Here is a 27,401-nt window from a genome sequence, read left to right on the forward strand (position 1 = left end):
TTACAATCAGTTATTTCTAATCTGACTGCGCTTCAGGGAAGCCAGGACTCAATCAAGAGTTACAGCACGTAACCATGGCCAAACCGGAAGTGTCATGACATTGGGACCTAGCCACAGCATCCCTTCTCTTTCCTGGAGAAACTATATCAAGAAGTGGGACTCCCAGAGACTTTTCACCTAGAAATGTTAAGCTGAGGTGTTGAAGGGATCCCCACTTTCAGATAGTAAGTATCTTCATTGTATGAGAGTGCCAGAAGGGCCATGTCTACTTTAGAATTCTCAGACAATACTAACCTGGTAAATACAACAAAAAATTCTGTTGGGTCAAAAATGAAAAGAAGAGAAGTGATAAAAAGGTTGATTTAAAAAATTTAAATCTAGCTTAAGAACTTTTAATATATCATAACAATTTCCATTTGTCATTTGTTACGATCGACAAAACCAGAAATCATAATGTATCAAAAGCCAGTAGAGGAAGCCTTTCAGAGTAAACTGCAAAGGCAGATATCAAGCCAGTCCCTAAAGTTGGAAATTCAAGTAAACTTATAGTGAGATCATATTGGAAAGACTAATGACAGAAACTGGTATTATAATAGACAATGTAAAAGATAGCTAATTACTCTCTTCCTTTCCTAAGATCCTATCATTTTTTTCATTAAAAATTAAAAGGTAAACATTTAAAAACTATTCAAATGTGTTTCAAATGAGTCATACCATCATCACTGTTATTTTAGAAAAATCTCAAACCATCAGTTACATAAAATTAAAGCAAAGTATCTAAATTTATTTTAGGGAAATTCCTTTTGATCATACACAAAACAAACAGATAAAATTTTACCAAACATGGCATTTTCATTAAAATCATACAAACAAATATAATTCTCTTCTTGATAGCTAGCTAAAGTTGTGCTTGTAGCTGTGATATCTTCACAACTAAAAGCTTCTCCACAAATCAGTGGAAAACATCTTTTCTGTCAATTAATTTTAGATGCACAATAGACAAAGGGACTAAGCTATTTATTTATATTAAAGAAAATAGGGATAATGAGCCCCAAACTTTTTTAAATATAATAGTAAATATCTTAATGTTCACTTTTTGTTTAAAACATGTGTTCCCTCACCCTACCTTTAGAGAAACAGTGAACATGAGGAATACAAGCTGAACAGGAGGTATGTTCGAAGCTAGTTTAAAATTCCAAGCCACAGAAAAGCAAGCAGACGAGCGTCAAAGTTGGGCACAGAAATGCTCAGGCTTCCTCTACAAGGGTCCAGCACTGCCCTGAATACTGAGACGCAAACAAGGGAAGAAGCGGCTAGCCAAACTGGGATCCGAGCGTGAATTCTCAGTTTTATTCAAAACCCGGAGAACGTACCACCCGAGGCTGTCAAGCTCAACTATTCTATCCCAGGAAGGCTCAAGCAGAGCCAAGGCTCCACATGAAAACCCGGGTGCCCTAAATCTTTCGATAATTATTCTCTACCCGTCCTGGTGCCGTTCCACGAGGAGGAGACACAGCCCCTTTCTCCAACGTAAAAGGTCACAGATGTTGTTAAGTACAGAGCCAACCTTGGGACCAGAATTACAAATTAATTTCTACCCACACACAACGGATACAAATGAAAGACCTCTTAAGCGTTTGCGTCGAAATAATACCAAAATACTTATTTTACCTTTCTCTTTTATATACTTTTTAGAGAAGTGAGACCAGACTTTATGTCTTTCTGTTTGGGGCACTTATTGTGTGGTGGCTTGATTTCTGATGACTTGAAATAATCAGAACCCTTCAAAACAAATTCCCTTGCACGGAGTGGGATGGTTCATTCACACAGGGAGCCCCTCATGCACCAGATCGGTGACTTTCCTTAATGGTTCCTTGGGTAAAAGCCAAAAGATTTGCATTTTACAATGAATATTACTTAAATTTTACAAAGAATATTACTTAAAGGGTATCTAAGTGATGGGGTTGGAACGCTGTTGCAGGAGAGTAAGAGTTACCTTTTTCTCTCCGTAGCTGCGGATCTGTTTGTTTTTGTTGTTTGTTTAATGAACCTTAAACATCAATCTAACCTTGAAAAGTGATACTTCCTTTGGTTTTAAACAATTTATGAGCATACATTTAAGACTATAATAGACAGGGTTTGCATATTGAAAGCTAGGTTAAGCCCTCTTAAGTGAACTGGTAGCCATTTTTCTGTGGGTTTTTATGGCTTCTACAGCTATATTGCTGCAGTACTCAAAGGTAGTCCACTATCAATATAATTGGCAGAGAAAAAATAAAATAAGTCCTAATGTCGACATATTGATCTCTGCTCCTATAACTTGTCTTGAGTTTGTAACTTATATCCATATCCAGTCCCTGCAAACTTAAGTCCCATCCCTTAGCGGAATGCAAAGGAAGACAAAAACGTTACTGTGTAAAGAGGGAAGAATGTAGGTGTCATGTCCCTATATTTTATATTAATTAAGCTTCTTGAAAAGGTGGCATATTGCCAGGCTTCCCTGTCCTTGACCTAGAATTAATCCCTGTCCCTCTGATCTGTCTTTCACTGTGCACACATCTCTCTGGTACAGCTGATGGAAACTGTGTGGTGGAAACTCAAGCTCCTGCAGAGAGTCACTTCCTCTCCTGTCTCCAGGCCCTTTGATAGGCTGCCTGGCCCAGGACACAGAGTTCAGTGACTGCTCAAGATATGAACTCCCAGCTCTTGTTCAGCTCCTTAAGACTGGGCAGCTGCCAGTGACAGCATGTCCCCAAAAAGTATATGGTCACCCATAAAGGGAGTGGGACTTAGAAACTGAAAACAAAGGGAAGGAAAGTCATTGTCTCTCCTGTGTATCCCCCTTGCTGGGGGCTAGTAAGGGGAGGTGAGGCACACCCCTCTGACATGGGGTTCTCTGGAAACTGCATAATGGAAGTAGGCTGGAGACAAGCACCTTGGTGACCTGCCAGCACAGAACACAGGCTGAGCTGGGGACACCGTCCAACACCCAGAAGGCCCTAAGTGTACACAGGCTATAAAAGCTCACCACTGGCAGGAACATTTCACATACTCAGATGTCCAAGGGGGAAAAGCCGTGTGTTCTCCAATGGCCGCAGAGTACCTTGCAGGCCTTAAGATTGCAACCGAGAGCTAAGCACAGCAGAGCAGGCCTCCCTTCCCTAAGTGTCCCAGCAGAATTCCCACTCAGCCAGGGCAACATTCACACAAGCCTATGAACCATGAAAGCACAAATCTTGGTCTCTAGAAAAACAATTCAGTCTAAGTTTCATGCTATCAACACACACAGTGATTTGCCTAAGGCTGAGCCTGCAAAGCTTTTGCTAGAATTTGTTCTCTAGTTCTCAATCTCCCAAACGGAAAGACAGTAAGAAGATGCTAGAAGACACCCATACACACTCACAAGACATGAGCCAGTCCAGTGGAAGAAGGTAAAATTTTTGTACCAAAGAATCAGAGTTCTCTATCACCTAAATAAAAGAGACTCAATGAGAAGAATGGATACTGTCTTGAAAATAAGTGGAGGGTTGAAGGAATTCCAGGGTGGAAGAAGGGAGACGAGAGCTTGCTTGGACTGTAATCAACAAAGGCTTTCTGCAATTGTAGCCAATAACAACTTTAGAACTTAGAGAAGTTTCTGTCTTTATGGTGTGAGGAGGTGAGTCCTTTGTAATAGAGTCAGGTTAAATAATTCACCTTCTATATCTTCATAGTCTAACAGCAAAAGGTCAAAATTACTGTGCTTTGATCTATTCCCACATACGTACAGCAAGAGAATCTAGAAGATGAAATGGTTATGACAGTCACAATTTGCTTATTGGGTCTCACAGTTGCTGTTATTAAAGAAATCATTGTTGGAACACTATATTTAGAAATAGTGTCAGAGTCAGGTGGTAGTGGTTCATGCCTTTAATTCCAGCATACTTGGGAGGCAGAGGCAGGTGGATCTCAGTGAGTTTGAGGCCAACCTGGGCTAGAGAGCAAGCACCAGGACAGGCTTCAAAGCTACACACATAAACTCTGTCTTGGAAAACCAGAGAGAGACAGAGACAAGGACAGAGACAGAGGAGAAATGCCCCTCAACTGAAGAATGGATAAAGAAAGTGTGGTACAATTACACGATGGGTACTACACAGCAGAAAAGAATACTGACATCTTGAAATTTGCAGGCAATGGACAGATCTAGAAAACATCATATTGAATGAGATAACCAGACCCATAAAGACATATATAGTCTATACTCACTCATAAGTGGCTTTTAGACATAGAGCAAAGAAAAACCAACCTACAATTCACAATCCCAGCGAACCTAGACAACAATGAGGACCCTAAGAGAGGCTGGATCTAATCTATGGGAAGTAGAAAAAGACAAGATCTCCTGAGTAACTTGGGAGCATGGGGATCATGAGAGAGGGTTAAAGGGGAGGGGAGAGGTAGGGAGGGGAGTAGAGAAAAATACATAGAGCTCAATAAAAACAATAAAAAAGAAATACTGTCTCTCTCTGTGTGTGTTTTTTTTAATAGGATTAAGATCTTAAAGACAAGAGAACTATTTGTGAAAGCGTACATGAGAATATAAAGTGTGGCTGCCCAGGTCACGCAGAGACATACACACAGCTTAGAGGGAAGCATCGAAGAATGCCACACAGTCAGCTAAGCAGAATGGTCTGGTGAAGGATGAACAATTTTGTAACATTATCACTAAGTCTGAACCACAAAAAACACAGAAAAATGACTAACACTCCTAGAGAATGTACAAAATCCTTCATGTACAACAAATAACCAAAGCGATATTTCAGGTCAATTCATGTACACAACCGTGACTCACCTAATGAAAAATTAACATGCAATGACCTAGTTCTTAAAATAGATAAACGGTGGGGTAAATCATGGCGTGTATGCCTTCTTAAGTATTAGAATGGAAACACTTCATGATTCTTTGAATTGGAAGTATTAGCTTTACATGAAGACACAGAATCTGGTCTCTATAATTTTTCCTAGTGGCCCAGAACTATGTGTTTTGTGCTAAGTGAAGTGATTACATAATGGGGAGGTGAGGCGGGGAGAGCCCGCTCCAGAAGGGCCTGGCTAGTTTGCACATGTTGTAGTCGATGGAGAGAGAGCAAAGGCTGTGTTTGTGCAGCAACTACTTGGAAGGGGTCCACCAGACCACCCCGGGGCTGCCAGCTGCTCTGGAGATCCGCTCTTGAGCCACACCCGTGACTGGCATTTTCAAAGACCATATGAGACTGCTGTGTGATCTGGCTTATTTTCTTCCCCCAAACTACTTTTTGTGATAGTTTTTCTGAATAAGAAACTTGTGAAGCATTAACTTTACAGGAATTAGACTCTGGGCATTAATGCTGGTATTGGAAGCCCATCTGTCGAGCCAGGGTTGTGTGTGATGGCGTGGCTGTTGAGGGTGAGTAGTGCGTAACTACCTCATCACTTACTCTCCAGGTGCTAAATTCCATGTGCTTGCGGAGGCTGGGGAATGATGCAGTTTTAACATGTTGAGAAAAAATTAAATGGAGTAACTCGTGTGAACTGACAGTTAGGGTGAGTCATGTCTTAGCTTTAAAAGCCATGAATTCATTCACTCTAGAAGCAATAACAATAAAACTCACTAAGGTGTCCTTCTTCATAACAGGTGGGCTTCAAGGAATCTTTTCCTGTGAAATCAGTGATAGGAAGCTAGTGATCAGAAAAGACAGAAGGAATTTCTCAAATTTCCTTTTACAAGAATTTATTCCTAAAAATCACTATAATATTTACCCAAATACTTGAATCATATTTTTCCCATGAGAGGAGCATATTGACATGCAATGGTGACCTGTGATTTAATTCAGAGTTCCCATCACTGAGTCAACTTGGCCACCCACCCCCTCCCAAGTAAACAAAGGTCTTTGTAAAAAGTGTCATTATAAAACTATCTCGAATCAGAATTGTAATCAACTCTGCCTGTTGCTCATTATATAGTATTTTCGCAAAGTTGTCTATATACTTGAAAACAAAGCAAACCATCATCTCTGTTCTCTAAAGCAGAAAGGGTTCCCATGTACGACCATGTCCTAAAAGTAAACCTATCCAGTGAGTGCTGTGCACAGCCAAATTAAAATATTATGTGTCATTATTCATACATGTAATGTTTGTGAATCATCTTAGGACCAAAGAACTCTCTGCAGAGGGCATGCTGTTCAAGTTTGGGAGCAAGACAGTTCTTGCATTTGTACTTCACTATTGAAGAGAGGATCTTAAAACCATCTCAGTTACATAACTTAACTTCCTGTATCTTAATTTCCTCATCTATAAAACGGGTACATTACTAATCAACTAACTCAGTAGGACTGTGGCATAGATTAAGCAATATAGCACACTTTCCCCCCACACACATACAACTTTTTTTCTTTTGAAATTTATAGATCACAAGCAACAACGTGTTTCGGCTATCCAGATCTTCTTATTCAAGCAACTTTTTCACTTTTAAAAAGTCAACCCTAACTTATACATGATGTGGTTCTGGTATAACAGCATTATAAACCTGGTCCTAAAGAAAGTGTCTCAAATTCCCCCCTGGTGGGGGTTGTCCTCATGATGGAAATGTTAGGCTCAACTTGTGGGCACTTACTCCAGACACACTCTTGTGTGTAAAGCCTGTAAGTAGTCACTGTGGTAGCTGTAGAAGTCTGTGTAACAAGATGCATGCAAATGATCTTCCATGAGCCTTTGTAGCAAACTGTACCAAGAGAGAGGCATCTTTATTACCTTACCAGCCAGAAGTTTCCTCAAAAGTCAAGAACCCTGAGCTAGATCATGTTACTGAGTTTCAGGGGCTTGGGAATGCACTCCCAACCTGTGGCCTTTGTATTCTGAGCCAACCTGGTGTGGTAATTCTGACTGTCAGACAGTGAGGTCTGGGTGCTCAGGCCATGTGAAGGCCAGTGGTATCCATCAGCCCATGGAATAATCTGTCAGTGGCAAAACCCCAAACCTCTGCATTGTAAGAAGGCCCGCCAATGGAGGACACCACAATACCTTGGAAACTTAAACAAAACGACAGCCTTAACCATTTGCCCATCTTTGAAAACCCCAAAGTAGAAAACCTTTTCTACTTTTGCTGGACAGATTCCTGACATGAGGGTGAACCTGAGCTACAAAGCGAACTGAGGAACTAACAATGCCCAGCCTAATTTTCAAAATCAGGGAGCTGCTCAAACAAAATAACAGAAATGATTCCTTCCGTAATCTACAACTTAGATTGCAGTCTTTTTTTCCCCTTTTTACTTCTAACTTAGCCATTCTCAAAACAGCTATACAAGAAGAGGTACGCAGTATTTTCCTTTGCTTTTTATTCCCCCTCCTCTGTTTTTCAGGGTTTAAAGCTCTTTGTGAAGGAAACTGGACTGGTGTGCAGCTTGTCCTGGTAGACAAAATAAACCCGCCAGGACTCTGCTTGTTTGTATTCTCCTCAGTGGCAATGTATGCATCAGCAGCTAAAAACAAAGAAACTTTTTAGCTGCTCAGAAGATGCAGAGGCTTCCCAAACAAGGGAGGGGAGGGGTAGGGGAGAGGAGGGTGGGGGTGGGGCGTCCAGAAAAGTCTGACAGTCCATTCAATATAGGGATGATGGCTATAATGCACCCAGGTCCCCTCGCTGATTAAATATGCATTGGCACAGTTTTGATCGATGCAAGCCATGGCTCAGATGACACACCTGCAAAATCTTGAGCACAGAGCTCCCAGGAAGAGGGAAAATACAGTCTTGTCTCCTTATCTTTGTTTTCAAAGGCTCTCAATTTCTGTGCTTAGATATCTAATTTAATTCTCTCACCCCTCAGCAAACTGGATTAGGGAAGTCAATACTGCCTTTGTGCATGGCAGGAAAACACGGCTTTCCTCTTATTCAATTTAGCTATGACCTTTAGACAAAGATAATGACAACTGTCTAAAAGTCCAGTTAAGGTTTGAAGAAGAGGGTTCTGCCCCCAGGGTAGGTCTCCCTAGGAATTTGGGGAGACCAGATAGCAGAGGTTACTGTGGCATTTTCTCTCCTAACAAGGAATAATGAAGGAAGGAACGCTGAGAAGTAATGAACAGAGTCAAGCCGAAAGCATGGCAGGCAGGGATGAGACACCTCATCTTAAGTCTCTGACAAGCTGTGAGTGAGAAGGGAGGGGCAGTGGTGTCTGAAGAGCCCAGGCTCTTAATGAGCAGACTGCTGATTCTGCAGTTGGGAGAATCACAGAGGTTCCGTCTCCCTAGGTGAAGGAGTTCCCACACTGCTGAGAGATGGAAGCAGAGGTTGAGGCAAGCCAAAGATCCGCAGGGTAACTGTGCTCACAGCATTGCTCCTTGCTAAAGGAGAAAAGGGAATGGACCGTCTTCCTGAAATAACACTGGCTCCTTTTCTCTGGTCTTTGGGTCTGGTCATTCCATCCAGCCATCTGTGAATTCGGCACCTACTACACAGCTTCCGCTTTCTAGCCCATGGGACAGATGGTGAGGAAAAGTAAAGAATCACCCCCGAAGCTCTGAGTCAGCCAGGACAACGGTAGCAAAACAGATTCTGTTAACACTTCGCAATGGAATCCCGGCTCCTGGTGCGTAAGGCAGAGGAGGGACTGTGTACGTTTACAGCTGTGTTTCCTTCTTTCCTGATGTGGCACTCTGGCCAACCAACTGTCCCTTAGTCATGTTATTTACGGGAGTCTGGATCCTGACTATCAGGTCACAGCTGAGGTGACCATTTTTAGTGAAATAGAGAGGGGGTTAGGCAAAGTGGTACCATAAGTGAAACGTTATGTAATCTCTGTAAAATTGGTATGGTTGGAAATAGTGTTAGCTATTTAAATAATCAAACGAACAAACAAAAAACCAGACTGTGTATAGCAGTAACACTCGGATGGGTGGTAATTAATCTGACCTGTCCTCCCTTTCAGAGATGGTAATTGTGGCAGAGGGTGTTCTACAAGAAAACTTGGGTTCCAGACCCTTCTTGGCATCTCTTCTAGCTGTGTGGGGTTGGGAAGCTCTTTGCCTCCCTTAACTCATCCTAACTGGACTCTGAAGACCACGAAGGTTGGACTGTGTGACGTAATGTGCCTTGTCGGTTATGGGAAGTGATCGGGCTCTAACTGTATACTGCATGGAGCCAATTTTCACAGTGTATCGCTTGGGCTCTTTTCGTGTGATCTCTTTCCTGCGGCAGATAGCATACTGCTAGAACACACATTGCTTCTGGGCTATGACATACAACTGGTCCTACCCTGGATGATGACGGTGCCAAAGATGCTTTGGGGGAGACTGTCTGGTGTTGAGAGGACTGCATGACTGCAAGACCGATGCTTTGCCTGTTGAGAACCAACCAGAGGGCTACTGTATGGCCCTAAATCAACCATATTTCCCCCCCTTACACATGTAAATTCTCACTTTGCATGCTGGAAAAGCTAACAACAAGGGAGGTTATCTGCCTTCAGAAAGTTTTTCCAGCTCTCAGGTTCGGCACTTTAACCAGATCCTTAGTAACTACATTGCTAGTTTGGTTGCAGTCAAGGCAGGGCAGCCTGTCTCTCCAAAGGGGCTCAAAGGTACCTGTTCACTGTTGCTCACAGTATGATTTAAAATAACATAATGCAGTTCTCCTTGAAAATCAAAGACCATCTCTTCTTTACTTTATCAATGACCAAAAATAGCTCACTAAGGGTTTTAAGTTTTTATCTTCAGTAACTTGGCCAACCCCTGACCACTTGAGCCCTTAAACAATGTTTTCTCTTTATATCTTGACCCATTATGCCACCCAGAAATCTAAACCAAAACAAAACAAAACTTATTTTATTTTTAAAAACTACTAAATAAAGAACTTAGGCAAGTTGTAAGCCTAGAATTTAGGACAACACCACTTTTCTAATAAAAAAATAATGGTTTGTTTATTTTTATGGGTTTTGCATATTTATGTATATGCACCATGTTCATGCCTGGTACCTGTGGAAGTCAGAAGAGGTGGGTGAATCCCTTGTGAGCCATCATGTGGGTGCTGGAAAGTGAACCCAGGTCCTTTGCAATAGCAACATGCACTCTTAACCACGGAGTCATCTTTCTAATCCCAACACAACAATTACTTTAAATTGTGTGAAGAATGGAACATAGCCCTCATGCATGCCAGATATTCAGTGTGTCTTTGAGCTATACCCCTAATCCTATTAAAAATATTTCAGAGATACCTTCTCAAACATACAACTGCAAAATAATGTGACCTCAATTCCCACAGTTAGTTTTCTCCTTGTCTTTGGGACCTGTAATACAAACGTTCAACACATAGCTATTCACTAGATTAACCCTAAATGTTCCCTCATCAGTCTCCCCAGTATTATTACCACAGCAAGTTCAGGTAGAATCTAAGTCTTTCAAATTTCACCCACCTTCAAGTGAAAATAGTCATATTTTGGGCTTCTGTGTCCTTATGATAAATGATGCAAATGATTTAAGTGAATCATTCCACTTTTTGGAGTTTCCATTTGGAGTCTACCATGGCTTTTTCCCCCTGACATATGCAGTGCTAAGTTATTTAAAATTAATTGCAGTACAATATTTTAAAGTTTCTTCACATGGTGCTAATCTCAAGTGCTTTGGATGTTTGAACCATACTTGGAAGACATCAAGTTCTGCATATCCTTCTAGCAAGGAGCAGCTGAACATCCTAAGAAGATTAACCAGTGGTCCTGCATGAACTTTAATCTAGCACTGAAGCAAGCAGCACCGGATTATAAAATTTCAAAAATGTGTGAGTTGGTACAAATAGAAAACTGCAAACACCCCCACATAACAAGGAATAGGAAAAACAAACTTAGATAATGAAAACCCATGAGTTCACTTAATTAGATCTGAAATCCTGAAAGGCTTTCCAAAACCCACCAGTAGTCACAGGGGCCATGCGCACAGCCTTTCCCTCCATCTGCGTTTCATCCTGACAGTCCTGCCAGTTTTCACTGTGGGGCACAGTCTCCATGTTTCTCCTCTCTTACCTCAGGTAGAAGTAAAAGCATCCCCACTCCCCACTCCTACCACCACCCAGTAACTCATAACGAAAAAGCAACTTTGCTCGGTAAAACCCAAATTTAAAGTGTCTTCCAATCAACACGTGGTAAGTTTGTGTAGGATTAGTCACATGAAGTTTCTCAGGATACATGTGTTTAAAGGCTGTTTTTAAAAAGTATTATTACCCAGACTTATTTTAGTGAGAAGTTATGTTTACTTGGTGGTCTCGTCTTAATTATGTCTATATCGCACCAAATAACATACATTCCGGTTTGCTCTTCAAAAGTCAGCATGGATCCCATCACTCGTTCCGGGAGAAAGAGCTTCTTTACCATGGGCAGTTTCAGGAGTAAATCGGTTCTTATCCCAAGAGCGAATCGCTGAGAGACTTAGTCCCAAGCAGCCCAGGACTCATCAGAACCCACCTGTTCAGCTCGTTCCTTATCAAACTGCCTCTGGCCCTCTAAGTGCCTACTACCCCTGTCAGCTCCTCATGGAGTTTCTAGACGTCTGAAGGCTTTCTAACATTTGCCAGTGTTAGAAGGAGGAGGAGGAGATTTCTATAAACCACAAAGGGCTTATTTGTTTATTTTACATTCAACAAATCTCTTGCCTCTAGCTTTTCATGTAGTTTACTTGGGGTAAAAGTGAACGTGCAGGGAAAACAAAAGCACTTAAGCAGAAACTACTGCATTAGTGGTGTGAGGGAACAAAGGTGGGCTGTTCCACCTGCCAATCCCACCCCATTTTCACAAAGCTCCTCCCACCGCTACTTGGCTCCATGATCAATTCTTTTTAATTAAAAAAGTTACATGAACGAGTGTGTTGTTACTCATGTCTATAACACACATATGTTATATATCATACACACACACACATAGTGATGTCATGATGTGATGCAGCCAAGGAGACTCTTGTTAGAGCTGGGGTCACAGTGTTTAGATTTTCAGTCTGCAATCATGGGGCAAGCCTGTAGAGGCCGGAGATTGGTATGAGTGTCTTCCTCCACCACTTACACTTATTGATGTAAGGTGTCTAGCTGAACCAAGAGCTCACATACTTAGCTAGTCTAACTAGTCAGCTTGCTCTGGGATGCCCTTTCTCTGCTCCCTGAGTGCCAGGACAGCAGGTAGGTAGCATCCACCCTGCAGGCAGTTACAAGGCTTCTAGGGAGCTTAGCTCCAGTCCTCACACATGCTGAGCCATCCCTCCCATTCCTCTGGCAGCAATTCTCTCCTTTAAAAACAGGTGTGTGTGGGGGGGGTGCCAGAGAATGTGCTTTATAAAGGTCAAAGGGCAGTCTTTGACTGGTTCCCTTCTTCTACCTGTTCATGGGACTTGAACTCAAACTCAAGTCTCTTGAGCAACCAGCACGTTCCCATCAGGGACCACGCAGTGATTCTTGACACTGGCACTATCAGCACCCAGGTCAGTGAGGTAATCAGGCTTGACATACCTTTTTCAATCCCGTCTTCTATTATTTTGGGGATTAGAAAAGGAATAAGACAAAATCCTATTATGAATGTTTTTATCTTGTTTTTGTTGTTGTTGCTTTTTTATTCTCCCCCGCCCCCCCCCAGGAACTAAGCAGAGGTATCTGTTGAGCTGGTGACAGAAGCAACAATTCTAAGTGAGATAAAAAGTTTAACTGCAGCCAACATGGGAAAAGCTAGAAATTATCCAGGAATGAAGGTGGCCTGGTGTCCCCATCACATCTGTGAGTGACTAGGTTGGTGAATTGTAGGAACCATCGTTCCGCAGTCTATCGTGGGGATGGTGGGAAGGCATGGGAGCTTCTCTACCCTTCCTGTTGACTAACCAGCATAACCGCTCAAACAGCACACTACCCACAGAAGACTTCTCATGCTAACAGCAGCTAGGATCCCCACATGGCATGTCCCCAAAGGAGTCGTGTGTCTGTTGGAAGCTCACTCCACTTTGCAGCAGGCCTGGGAGGTGCCAGGACCTCTGAAAGGTGAGACCTGGTGGGAAGTAGCCATGCCAGTGAGAAAAACGGGCAAGCTGACACAGGGCCTTTGAGACCATGGTGAACGCTGACTTCTGATAGTCCTTCTGCCTTGCCAGTTGAGATTGCCATCTTGTATTATCTGCTATGATGTCATGAAGTGATGAAGCTAATGAGACCCTTGGCAGAAAAAGGCCAAGTTTAGATTTTCAGACTCCAAAATCAAAATCTGCTTTCCTAAGTTATCCAGCCTCTGGTGCTTTGTTATTGCATCAAAAATAGGTTAAAGCAATATTTTGTGGACAATTGTTTCTTCTTACTTTTACTCAAATAAATTTAAAAATCATCAAATTGATTTTATATTTTAGTTTTTATATATTTAATGAACCCCCTTTCTTGTTTAAGTGAGGGTCTTAGTCAAAAAGTGCTAAGTCCTTATCACAAAATCAACTTCATGCCACAACATTGCAAGTATTTCGGCCTGCAACTGCCCACAATCTGTTATTAATGCCACCACCATGGTGGTAGTGTAGTGTCATGCTTAAGGTGTGCAAAACAGTTCAAAAAGAAAAATTTCAAATGAACAGAGAGTAATGTCTCACCAGCAGACACAGAAGTAAATTATCGACACTGCTAACACTGATGTCATAGTGAAGAGAGGCAAGAGCTAAGAAATTTTTTTTCTACAGGAGTTGGTATGTAAGTGGAAATTGGGAACAAAGCAAAAAGATCTCATGGGCTGCTTTTCCCAACCAACCAGAAGTCCCTGTTGTGGTGCTCTGAGGGCAACGTCTTGCCCTCCCCAAGGACACAATGCAGAAAGCATGGGTAAAAAAGAAATTCATGAGGAACCGCAAACGTTATTCAACATTTTCAAGCAACTACGATATGTCAAATAGACCACATGATGCAAGCACGTTTAAATATAAGTTTCTATTTCTGTTTTAAAATAAAAAAGATCAGAAATACGAATCCAGAAAAGCAAAATCTCTTGCAGGTTTCGAAGCATATACAAACCCTGGCAAAAGAAAACACTGTTCACCGCCGCCATCTGCTTCCTGGCGCTGAGGAAACTTTCCTCACAGCCGCGGTTTCTTACATTATAAAACCCACTAATTAGTTTTGTTGTAATAAGAAAAATAACCTTTGCATGGAAGGCAGAGAGCCAGCTCGCTTTTTCTCTTGCTATTGGCTGCACCTTACGGTACAAGGTCTGTAACACTGCATGTGAAGCTAACCTCTGAGCACTCTTCCGCCAGAGCACTTCATTATCCTGCGGAGTCTGTAGGACTCAGACGTGAGAGCATCCTCCAGGAAACCTCGGAGGTATTTGGCTTAGCACCTCCTCAGAGAACAGCAGTTCAGAGTCAGGAGACCTGGGTTCCAGAGTGAACCATTCGAAGTTCGGGCTTGTTAACCTCGCGGGAAGGCAGTGCCCCAAGTTAACTTGAGATTTCCCTTAAAATGTTTAAATTCTTTGAGCACAAATAACTCTTTTTTACAACACAAGTCTCAAGAAACTAGTTATCGAAAAGAATAAAAAAAAAAAAAAACATGCAATGTCTCTCTGACCAACCTGAAAAAACTGGGTTGTCAGCACACACTGACTAAATGTTTTTTATTATTAATTATTATCTAGATTCCTGTTTGCTTTCTAAAGAGAGAGAGAGGGAGAAAGAAAGGGTGTGAGTTTGGGTGGGTTGGAGATTGGAAGGATCTGGGAGAAGTTGGGGGATGTGAATCACAATATATTGTATGAAAGAAGATCTATTTTCAATAGTGAATAAACAAAAACACAACAACAACAAAATGAATAAAAACACAAAACTAGCAATTCTGTTGTGTATCAGATCTTCTCTCTCGTTATCAACACTTTGGACAAGTAGAGTTTTTCTGCTGTATTTTAAAGATGTAAACAGGTTAGTAAGCATTTACATCATAAAAACCAATTTTACTATTGAACAATCAAGGAAATGAAAACTCTATAAGAACTCCCTGGAATATACTCAAATAAAGGCCATAACACTCCAACTGAGTTTTCATGAGGACCCACTGGGCGCCCTGTCTATTGTGAGCACTACAGATACTATGGTATACAACAAAGGCCTCCCTGCTCACGGCCAACATTCCACCTCTGAAGACCTGGTTCACCTACTTCCCATATGGGACCACTCAGAGGACCAGGGGACAAACGGAATACAACCAAAGGTAGATTACAACCAAGGGGTGTGATGGCGGGGTGGGGGGGTCACCAGGGAGAGGAGGGGCACAGCACTAAGAGAAAGAGTGGGAAGGACGCAAATCTGGTGCTCACCACATTTAAATCATTCCATGTAGAAATAAAATAAATAAGTGAAAATATTTTCTAAAAAATGAAAATGGGCATTTCTTTTTCAGAAAGTCATGTGAGGCCTGACTGGCTCAAACCAACCCTCTACCCTGAATGAGCTAGTTTATTGGCTCAAAACCAAACCTTCCCTCTCCCATCTTCCCGAGTTGGTTTTCTGCAGGCACCAACTTAACTGAATTTTAAACCCACACTGAACTACAGGATAATCTACAGTGAACTCGAGATCCCCTCAGTTTGGGGAACGAGAGACTCTGACCAAGTTTCACAGACCTGCTGGTATTGCAGGAGTAACTCCGTCATCTCTACTGTGACAGTCTGTGATGTGATCACTCACCTCAACGACACTGCCCATCGGGTTGGCCAACTCTGACTTGTCACTAAAATGCATTTGTTCAAACTTTTAACACTTCACTCCACAGCTCTCTATCCAGCCTTGGAAAGGATCTTGGTGGATTTGTACAGGTCAGTGTTTGCTTTCACATTCTTGGGCATGAAAAGTGGCTCCATGCCTTCCTAGGATCTGACAGTCACGTTAACACAGCACAGATATCTGCTCGGAATCTCCAGGATTACCCAGGGCAGAAGAGAAGACTCTTGGCAGACTGAATCAGTCCTTCTCCTGGCCCCGCACCTTGCTGACTGGAGGGGACCTCTGCTCCTGCTTCATTTCTCACTGCCTGTAATTCCCATCTGTCTTTCCAACAAGGTACAAGCCCCAGAGGGCGCCCGGCTCCTGCTCACCTGCATAAGCACTTGCACACAGTACAAGCAAACTGGGGGTGGGAATGGGGGCTGAAATTGAGGAGCAGAGAAGGGAGGGGCCAGTCTAGGCAAGGTGATGAAGCCAGAGTGATCCCTGAGATGTGTCACAGGCTTTTCTGTCTCCTAGGAGAAACAAATTCCAGCTAGGAAAAAACAGAAAAGAAAAACAAAAAACAAGAAAACAACAACAAAAAACAAAACAACAACAACAACAAAATTATATTTCCTGGTAAGACTATAAAATTCCTTAAATGGCCAAATACAGAGGGATAGTTGCCCTCGACCAGAGCTGGGCATTGTCTCATTTGACATCCACAATTATCTTACTTGATAATGTGATATTTCAGACACGATCCCATACAAACAGAACCGAAAGGGGAAGTAAGGATTCGACTCAGAAGACATTTCTAACAATGCTTGGCAAATATTTAGGATTCAGGTCTTTAAATAAAGCATTTTCTATGCTTGAGGCAGAAGAGCAGTAAAGTTTGGCCAAGTACTGCTCACTGTGTGTCGTCTCAGGTCTCTACAGGAAACTGTGAGAGCATGTGGCACGAGGCGACTACGGCTTCATCCTCATCACAGAAGTCCATGTATGTCAGGGATCCAGGACATACTGGAGCCTGGCAGAAGTGCTGCATGGACTGGATATCAACAAAAGCCAGCACACGGAAGCTTCTGTAGAGCAGGCCCAAACCGCATGAAAAGTCTGTTTAACTCTCTCCTCCTCTGGTGGGCTTATTAACACAGGTCTGGGAATTGCACTGGCAGGGTAGCGGGCTAAGGGCAAGCAGGTGTGTAGTCCATTTTCCACGCCCTAGTCTCTCAGCTGAATTGCTTTCATCCTTAGTTTGAGGAAGACACACTCTCAAATGCATTTGAATTCTGTTTTTGGAAACCTGACTAGATGTTAAAAATGTCATTTTCCAAATTAACTAAAAGTTCTGAAAATAGCTATTTTTATATATCTGCAGTTTATATGATGGTATTTATTAACAGACTGCATTTAGATTTTCATGAGGTAATATGATTTTTAAGATGATAAAATAACAAACACAAAACAGGATAATGAACATATAAGGAAATCTAATACAAATAAAGATTAAGGAAATAATATTTAGATTATGCAAAGAGAGGGAGAGAAAAGGCTTTACTGGGAAAAGTAAGTGTGAACAGATATGACCTGAGAAAACCCGCATGCTCTCCTGCAGACACTGGTTTACAACACAGTCATCAGCAGATTCCTGTCTTAGTCCCTGAGTTACTTTTATATGTCATCATTTCTGGGTAACTGAGGTAAAATTAACTTAAAAACCTGGTTTCCCTCTGACAAAGTAAGGAAACTGATTTTGAAAAATGAAACTAAAAAGCAATTACTAACAAATTTAAAATAGACCACAAATAAAAACAACGGGGGATGGGAGACAGGCTTCAAGGACAAAGTGCTCAGCATGCAAGCATGAGGACCTGGGTGCTGGTCCCCAGCACCCAGCTAAAAAGTGCATCCCTTCTGGGATGGGCACCAAAGCTACAGAGAAACCCTGTCTCGAAAAAAAAAAAAGTGCATCCCTGTAATTCTAGCACTGTAAAGGCAGAGACGGGTGCCGTCTAGAGCTCACTGGCCAGCTAGCCTTACAGAAACAGAGAGCTGCAGGTTTGGTGAATGACTGCCTAAAACAATAAAATAAAATAACAGTAGAGAGTGATATAGAAATACATCTGACGTTGGCTACTGGCCTCCACATGACCTGCTTACAATGCACATGCACTAACACACATAAGCATGAACACAAACATACGGTGCACATGCACACACGGACACACACATACATGCAAGTGTGAAGCAGGATGGCACCCGGTCCTGTAGCTCCTCCAGGCTAGCAGTAGTACATACAAAGGCATAGGTCATAGACTGAAGCTGTTCTAACCCTCCTTTCTTTATTTAGGGCAGACGGGAGGTCTGTGTTGAGAGGATCCTTGCCTGCTACTTTACACAGAATGACACTCCGGGCTTAAGTGATATGCTAGGTTTATGTGGGGTTCGCTTCCTCCTGGTTCTACATCCCGAGGGCCGGTTAGCAGTAGCCATATCAGCTGAGTTGAGAAACTTGAAGTCCAAATTTAAAGTCAACATCAGCAAGATGGATGGGGAAAGTGGAGCCCCTGGCCCCAAAGGACAGTGAGACCAGCAGGAGAAGTTCTGGGTGCTGCTGGAGATCTTTGCCGACAATAGAGTGACCCACTTGTAAGCCTGGTACTTGGAAGGTGGAGAGAGGATCCCTGGAGTACACTCTAGGTTTACTGAGAGACCCTGCCTCAATAATTGAACAGGAAATGACTGAAGAAGATTCTTTCTGCCCATCTCTGGCTTCCATCTGCATATACATGTACACATGTACATGTACCCACCCCGTATGCATGCATACCCGCATACAACAATACAATTAGATAAATATAAAAATCCTATCAAATCTCTATGTTACTAGACACAGCTTTTATTTTCGGCTACAGAAACTCCAGGACAGCAGGATGGATACCTAGTAGGCTCTATGAGGTACCAGGACAGGGAGGTATCTTTTCTTCACTCCAACTGGGATCTTAAGACAATAAAGAACAAAACCAGCCTAAACCCAAGCCTGAGTTTGGGTTAGGATGGGATACCCACTTTCATGATGTAACTCCTAAACGCTCTGACAGTTCCACCCTGGCACCCCGTTAATGTAACCATATTTCAAACGGTGTACTCACCACCATAAGACTGAGGCTACATATGACATGTGTCCTCGGTCTGTTTCCTTTATTAAAAGTGTGGTTTTATCTTTCTAAACTTGGATATCTAGCCCATTTCAGAAGGCCAGGCAAACACAGTGCATAATACAAACAGATTTCAGGCAAATCTGATATGTGTGCTTGATCATTTCTCATGAGTGTATACCGAAAGAATCCCTGGCTGCTGAAGATTAAATATTTTTCCAATGCTGGAACATTGAGGCCTCATTTCAAACCATTCCAAGCAAGGAACACGGTGCTGACACAGCGATCGCTATGGTCTTGGAAAGACTGTGGGAAATGTCAAATGCATGGTCCTGGGGGCGACTGGTGGATGGGTTTGTGGTGTGTATGGCGTTCTGTTTTGTTTTGTTTTGTTTTGTATGCACTCTCTTTTCTCTTTCAGCCTCTGACAGAAACAGTTCTCTACCAACTTTCTGGCGACCTCCCAGGAAAACAGAAGGAAGCTGTATCCTGTACTTCCCCTGGGATCTAATGAGATACACAGCCCCTGGGCTTCTTTCAGTTTGGACTTTCAGATTGCTAAGCCAGTATAAAGGGGTCCTAGCTGTCACAAACATCACATGGCTGGGGTCACCTGCTGCTCGGGGTTTCTCATGCCAGTTGTTGACATAATAAGCTCCCCTTACTCTTTAATTACAATTCACAGTGTGCAAACTATTCAATCTGCTTTAAGGCAGACTGTCTTTTAAATCAACACTAAAATTCTATTACTAATATGGCACTGACTGAAATGCAACAGAGCAAGGGCGTGTCCAGGAGGGCGCTCTGGAGATTTTGCCTCTGGGCAGCATTTCCACAACATAGAAAGTCGACATCGCTGCCCTTTCCTCTGCAGACAGACTGACGAATCTGCTATACAAATACTGCACAAGATGTTTCCTTGGTGCTTTTACATTTGTATGACTATTATCTTTGCTACCTGGGGGTCTTAGCTACTCTAGGTAAAACAGCTTCCTTCCAACAAGAATGCTGGATTGCTGCAGAATAAGGACTTTCTACTCCCTCCAGCCCCCAGCGCCTCTCTAAACCCAGGGAAGTGCTAGAGATGCCTAACAAAAGTATAACTAGAGCCGTGGTGTGTCAACACTCTATCATTTACTGGATCCTTGTATTTTGCTAACTACAGACCAGTGTAAGCTATATTATTGCAATCAAAACATGAAAGGTCATTCTAAAACAGAGCTCATTTAAAATAATATGACAATACAGGGAGCTGTTTAGAAAGTGCCAACACATAATTATAGTCTACAGCTTTCTCCAAAAACAACACTGGAAATTAGTTCTAATTCCATCGCAAAGAAAACTCCTATAAACTTAGGTGGGCTAACCTTCCAGTGAACTGTCCCAGTGCTCTGGGGACTGTGATCTCATTTTCAGTGCCTCAAATGACATAAGAGGGAGCCCATGAAATGAGCCCGTGCAAAGTATTGTTGTGTTTAAAGGCTTATTCAAAAGGCTTATTCACCCTCCCAGGATGCTTTGCTCTAAAATGTCACTAGCAACACTGACAAAATCAACAAGGAGAATCTGACACTCACAAAATAGCTACGCAGATTTTTTTCTAAAAAAAAAAAAAAAAAAAAAAAAAGAATTATGTCTATCCTCGCCTTAATGGAGGATGTAAGAGAACAGCAAATGTCACCGAATCAGACCAAGCCAGTCAACAATTATTGGGGCTTCAGTAAGAGGTAGATAACAGTATAAACAACCACCACCAACTAAGACACAGGGCTTATTTTATTAGGATGTGATAGCCCAGTACCAGGAGCAGGTACCCCTTACACTTGTCTTTTAAAAACAGCATTTCTTTAGGTAAACATTTAGAGATTGCTGTTGGATTCTGTCGTCATACAGACACACCAAACAATATTATTCCTTATTATTTAAGCTGTTTAAGTCTCCATGTGGCTCCCTGCCATCCCTTCAAAGCCTACTTTCCTCTCTCTCTCTCTCTCTCTCTCTCTCTCTCTCTCTCTCTCTCTCTCTCTCTCTCTCTCTCTCCCCCCTTTCTTTTTTTTTGAGATAGGATTTCTCTGTGTAACCCTGGCTCTTGTGGAACTCTCCATGTAGACCAGGCTGGCCTCAAACTCAAAGATCTGCGTGTCTCTACCTCCCACATTCTGGGATTAGAGGTGTGCACCACACTGCCCAGCTTGCCCTCCTGTTCTGTAACAGTCTCTGTTGTCTTGGCTGGTCACAGCAGTCAGGAGGGCCATGAGAAGCTCAGGTTCACCATTACATCAGTAGTGAGCCACTCCTGGCCTCCAGCCTGTGCTTCAGTGTTGTATCTAATTTGTATCATGTTCTCTAACAAGTATGGTCTACCTTGAGTGTCAGCTCCTAGACCTGTGTTCCCTGTGTTTGGGACAGTCTCCAGTCTCATTTGCAACCAGAAACTGACTTGAATTGCTTTTCTGACCCTGGAACCCAAGCCATCATCTAAAGCCCTATGACATGCTGGCTGACTTCACTGATGTTAACTGCCTGTGTTGTTGTAACCCACTCGTCTACTCTTAATTTCTTGATTCTACCCAACTTTGGGCCATTCACCTTCTTCCAGTAAGGCATCGATGTGGTACACCGTACCATAAGGCTTGCAATAAATGTCTTCATACAAACCACAAGAAACCTCTCTTGACTAGCCTGAACTTTATGGAATCCCAAATTAAGATTTAACCAACTATGTTAACCACAGTTGGTAATTTCAGGTCTTGGCCTTTCCAGGTCTCATGTCCTTGGATATGAAATCCATCCGCCGGCTCTCTTTTTTCCTCCCTCAACAGGGAGGATAAGGATGCGTATATGGAATGGAGGGAAGTTTTGTCTGTTGAAACCAGCAGACACCTGTTTGTCAAAACACTAATAATGTAGGAGTTCCTTTAAGATGAGACCTGCACACATTTTAGCTTTGCGCACTGATGGAGGTGGGTCATCTTTCTATCTGTTGTTTCATTGGTTAAGTAATAAAGAAACTGCCTTGGGCCCTTTGATAGGACAGAAAATTAGGTAGGCGGAGTAAACAGAACAGAATGCTGGGCTCACGCCCGGCAGATTTATCCGTAAACATTAGCCCGAGGCGAACACGCCCCCAATGGGTGGGGCTATGTCCCTACAGTGCACTTGGACACCCCACAGCCACACTGTTTATGCAGACGTGAATTTCCGAAGACTTACTAGCTGTACTTCTGCAGCATTTCTCTAACACACTCAAGCCCACAGGGAATCACAACATTTCCAGTTTCATTCATTTAAAAGAGAGGTCGAATTTTAAAGTACTTTAAAAATAAGCTAGACTCACTTGTATTTTTTTTAAATAAATTTCTTGGCCTTTTATAGCTGTCTGACCCATGCTTGATCTAAGAGAAAGTTTGTAACTCACCTTTACTGTCTTTCCCAAAACACTGGCTTATTTCATATGAGTTGAACTTTTTCTCCACTTTGAACTTGAAGGCCATTAGTTAGAGAATACATCGGAGAATAAGACAACTGACTTTAAGCACACAAACACATAAAAGCAGCAGTTCTATGGCATCTAGCAAGTATTCATTTATCTTGCAAGATGGCTCATATTGCTTCCACCGAGAGTCTATCCAAAGACAATATCATCCTAACACTCAGTGAGCGGGTAAAATGAGAAGGAATTGGTGTTGAACACATGATGCTTGAAATGGAATTCAATGTTGGCAAAAAAAAAAAAATATTTTCTGGCATTCTGACATACCTCCAACTTCTAGTGGTACAGGAAATAATATAAAATTATAAGAAATCCATATTGGAATCATTCCTAGTTATAGTGGTATATTATTTGTGTTTGAGTAAATAAAGCTTACCTGAAGATCAGAAAAGCAAAGCAGCCAAGCCACTAGAGAGATCTTACCTCCCTCAAGGCTCAAAGTGGTGATACCCAGTCTCCACGAATCCTCAAACTCCACACTACACCGAGTTCCTCTCTCTACCCAGCCATATTGTTTCTGTCTATACCTCCCTAGTGCTGGGATTAAAGGCGTGTGATCACAAATGCTGAGATCATCGTTGTGTGAGCTCTGCTTCTCTTTTAGACAGATTCAATCTTGTGTAGCTCAGGGTGGGTTTGAACTCACAGAGATCCATCTGCCACTGTCTCCTGAATCCTGGGATTAAAGTGTGTGTACCACTACTCCCTGGCCTGTATGGCTGTCTAGTGTGGCTGCTTTTTACCCTCTGATCCTCAGGCGTGCTTTATTTATTAAAACACAAATAATATACCACAATTCTTAGCAACTGAGTTGAAACTTTTATCCACACAAAAGGAAAACTTAATAATGAAGTTGATTCCAGTATATTTTTAAAATAATAAAAATAATTATGCAGATAAGCTCTTACTACAGTATTTTCTAATCTAATCTCTATATCTACTTATTTTTTTTTAATTTTTATAATTATCAGAATACAATTACTTATATTCTCACTTAAATTTGAATTATTTTATTGAAAGATTAATTCCCATTCTATCATTACTTAGTTGAGAATTAAATCAATCATATAGATAATACTGTCAGAGTTTTTAGCCGTTCAAGACCTTTGGGTTACTGTAACTATCATTTTTCATGTCATCATACTTATGATAAATCTTTTAGCACCAAAAATTCTAACTCTCAGCCCTTTGCTTAATATCAGTATTTATTATCTACCAAACAAAAATGTGTAACTGTGCAAATACAATGGTGATGGTGTGAAATCAGCACCCTGAAGTGACTGGCAGCCTCAAAGGAACAACTACGGTCAACACTGTCAGCTGACTGAATTTACACACATAGTTTTCTCAGAGACTTTTGCCAAATAAATACTTAACCATCCTTACTTCAGATGGAAGAAATTGAGACAGAACTTAAGTATGGAACTCCCAAACTCTAGTGTCCCCACGTCAGCAAGTTTCCCTCCCCCTCTCCTTGTATGTGTTTAAAGTAAACTAGAGGTCACAGACTTTCCTTTTCTACCCAAGTTTTATTTGTACACAGCATGGACACGCAGGCTTTCGCTCACACGTACATGCACTTTAGCTAACTCAGTGCAAAAGAACATCAAGCCAGGGAGAAGTTACTAAAAGAGGCCTTTGAAGCAAAGAGCAATGATGTGTGAAAGACATACCACAGAAGTTTTCTTAAACAAAGAGCAGCACAGAGGGACGGAAGGAAAGTGAAAATGAGGGCAGAAAGCTCTCCATCTTCCTCTGTGCATTTGGAGTTCTCGTACATAGAGGGAAAAGACGTCTGGGGTTTATGGAGTACCACAATGAAACAACCTCACTGCAGTTACAGTTGGGAGGAGCCAGGGTGATTTTCTATTGTGTTAGTTAAATACAGTGATATTATCCTATAATAAAGTCTTTAATAGTAAGCATAATTCTTTACAAGGAATAACTTTCAAGCTAAGATTTAACAAATACTTTATAAGATCCTTTTTAATGGCATACTATAAAACCCAAATCTTTGACTTGCTGTCAGAAGAAAGACCTAGAGTGTGCTTCAGGGTCTAAAGTACATTTTGACATGCACAAAGCCAACCCCTGGCTTACTGGCAATGTGGATTTTAATCTGTAGCCCTAATAAAAAGTGAACATTTCAGTCCATCACACAGACCCTTACATTTATGCCCCCTCCCCTCCAGATCATCTGTAGCTGGCATGGTACTGGTGGGCACAGCGCCCTGTTAGGTAAACAAGGGCTATATGTAAGTTGGCCTTGAGAGCAGAACTCCGGTGGTCAAAAAGCTCTTAAGAAAGGTAGAGTTGGTCCTCTAATCTACAGCTAAAAATACTTTTGTCTGCGTGCATTTAAGCGGACGTTCTTCTTAGAGGCTCCCCCAGTCTCCATGCCCATAGAAGGCAGTACAGCCCTTGCATATAAATGGGGGCCGTTTTAGCACTTACATTATTACAAATATTGAAAATGGCGCAGAAGCTTTTAGCAATGTACTCTTTGTCTTGTTTCCAGAGAAGCAATCCAATTAAAATGATTATTTTCAGCACAGATGAACCATACCTTGTACTCAGCACTTCTTACAAGAACTGTGGAAAATAGGTTTGAAAACTTCCATATGTCTTCTGTGTACTTGGACTAACCAAGCATAATTTACAAATATTTTCCTAGAAAAGGAACTGTGTGTATTTTTTTCCTGCCTCTTCCAGTAAGAACCCATCCACGATGAATCCAATCTCTACTGTGTTTTATTCCTTGAGTTCACTATCTAACTCGTGGATCTTGTGTATTCAAACTTGTCACAAGGACATGAAAATGAATGTTTTTCATTTCTTTATTTACTCCTTCCGCCTCTCTAGTCGCAACGCTGCTGTCCAGTAACAAATGCCCATGCTAACCACAAAGGACAACTTAATAAATGCCTTGGCTGAATTAATTTTCTTAGAGCATTTCTTTGCTTGACCTAACTATAGCATTTGGTTAGTAAGCCTTCAGGCCTTTAGAGATATTTTTCCTTTGGAACTAATTTCTTGGTTTATCATGTTTTAAGGTTTTAAGTGTTTTCTTCCCCTTAATTACATATATTTAATTCTTGACATTTTCCCCACCAACAAATATGTACTAAGCATCCTTTATAAATTGCGTTTTAAACTTATAAGTAATACTACTAATAATGTAAGGTAAGGGCTTATTTTATTTCCTTAGGATTATAAGATAGATTGATGCCTTCCTTGTAAGGTATTTGCATGGCTCACTAAACAACTTTGCTGCTTTGTTTATGTGACTCAAATAAATAATGAAAAGGAGATATACTTGTATTGGCTGAATACTTAGGAGTGAGAATCAATTAAAACTAAATTGTATGCATGGTTTTCCAATAATATGTCACTTCAGGTGGCATGTGAGTCGGCCTTTCTGTTTGTAAGATCACAAAGGCCAGGCTAGAGCTAAATGTGACTTCTCTATGAGCATCCAGAAGTGGGTGTGCACAAAAGTGTGGGGAACCAGGGGATTAGCTAACTGACAAATTTTCACTTATAAATATCTATATAATTAAGGGCCTTTATATCTATATAATTAAGGGCTTTTTTAAAAATACTAGAAATGATCACTGGTTAAGTTAGAGCTGCAGTATGGCTACCCTGTCCACCAGAAAACCTCCTGATGAGTTTTAAAGAGAAGCTTAGGTCAGCTTCATTAATAACCTCAGAGTACTTCTGTGCAGCCTGACCACAAGAGCCGTAGTACTGAGGCCAGCAGTGAACACAGAGCCGGAGGAAGACAGAGCTGCTAGAGGAACGAAGGCTCCTAACAGCAACTGCTTTTACTTTACTTGGGTTTGTGAGACAACCCAAGGCTGGGGGTTGCATCAAGAAATCTGGGCACGAAGTTTCCAGAAGTGATCTAACCCTGGCCTTTAAGTACAAAGCCTTGTATCACTGGACGCACAAGTCACAATCATTCTCATAGACGTGAACATTTTATTTCATCTTAATTTCCTCTACCTGCACCATGAACTAGTAACTGTAGTAAGTTGGAAGGAGAGTTAGGTGAGGTCGGTACATTTATTTATTTATTGCCTGTATCTACTTCAGAGACTTGGTAACTATGGCTGAATAGACTAATGTTTGCTCATCACATTGAATACATCTAAGAAAAATTTCAGATTCCTGAAATAGTTCATTGAAGGTTCAGAAATAATGATGAAAGATAAGATTTTTCCTCAAAAAAGTAAGTTCAAGACCAAAAGACAATAAAGGAAATCGTGCACTTTTCAAGCTAAACCCTCTGCCCAGCCATGATACAACAATGACTACAAGGGATCCAGTGGCTGTAGCAAATTCAGCCCAGAGGCAGTACGCATACTCGTTTGACATAGCAGTAGTGACCAGATGTCAGTGCCAGCCCTCCCCTCACCCTTGAGGCTTCTTCCTTCCCTTACCTGTTAAGGGTGATACTGAAACCAATTACACTTTGCCCCTCATGTACTGTGCCAGGCAGGATGCTATAATACCTTTCAGCAGTCTGTATGGAATTAACAAGAACACAGACAGTAGCTGTAGTAAGCTGTCCCTGAAACAAACAAATCCTCACATGAGGGTTCGGGTCAGATGCACTGAAGACTCTGCTTGCTGAACTCAGTACTGGATAGAACGGTAGAATGCACATGCTGTGACAGTCCAGTCTTTCAGAGTGCCACCTAGTAGCTACGAGTAGGGCATGAAAGTGGATGGAGTGCACACTTCACCAATATCAGATCAGGAATGTGGCCACCTGGAGATATTTTAGTGTCATCTTAGTGGTGAACTTCAGGTATGGCAATAGCATTCTTTCATTGAAGACCTGAAACTTTGGTTATCTTGATGAAAAGGTCTTCCCAGTGCCCAGGGAAGGATGAACAGATAGACGGTATATGATTACCAATCAATCCCTACAGAACTTAGCCAGAGCAACACAAAGAGTCTAAACATTAAAGTAGGTAAGAGACTGACAATTCTCATTTTAGTTAACTACCAGTATTTGCAAACAGAGGGATTTC

General features: G+C 41.7%; 1 protein-coding gene across 4 annotated transcripts in view; it reads right to left on the reverse strand.

The window, feature by feature from the left end:
* The window catches only part of Nfia (nuclear factor I A), a 345,107-nt gene that overhangs the window by 163,180 nt on the left and 154,526 nt on the right, over positions 1-27,401 (reverse strand). The gene's annotated exons all lie outside the window — the stretch shown is intronic.

This window comes from Chionomys nivalis, chromosome 11 (assembly GCF_950005125.1).
Source record: "Chionomys nivalis chromosome 11, mChiNiv1.1, whole genome shotgun sequence".
In the NCBI taxonomy this organism is placed as follows: Eukaryota; Metazoa; Chordata; class Mammalia; order Rodentia; family Cricetidae; genus Chionomys; species Chionomys nivalis.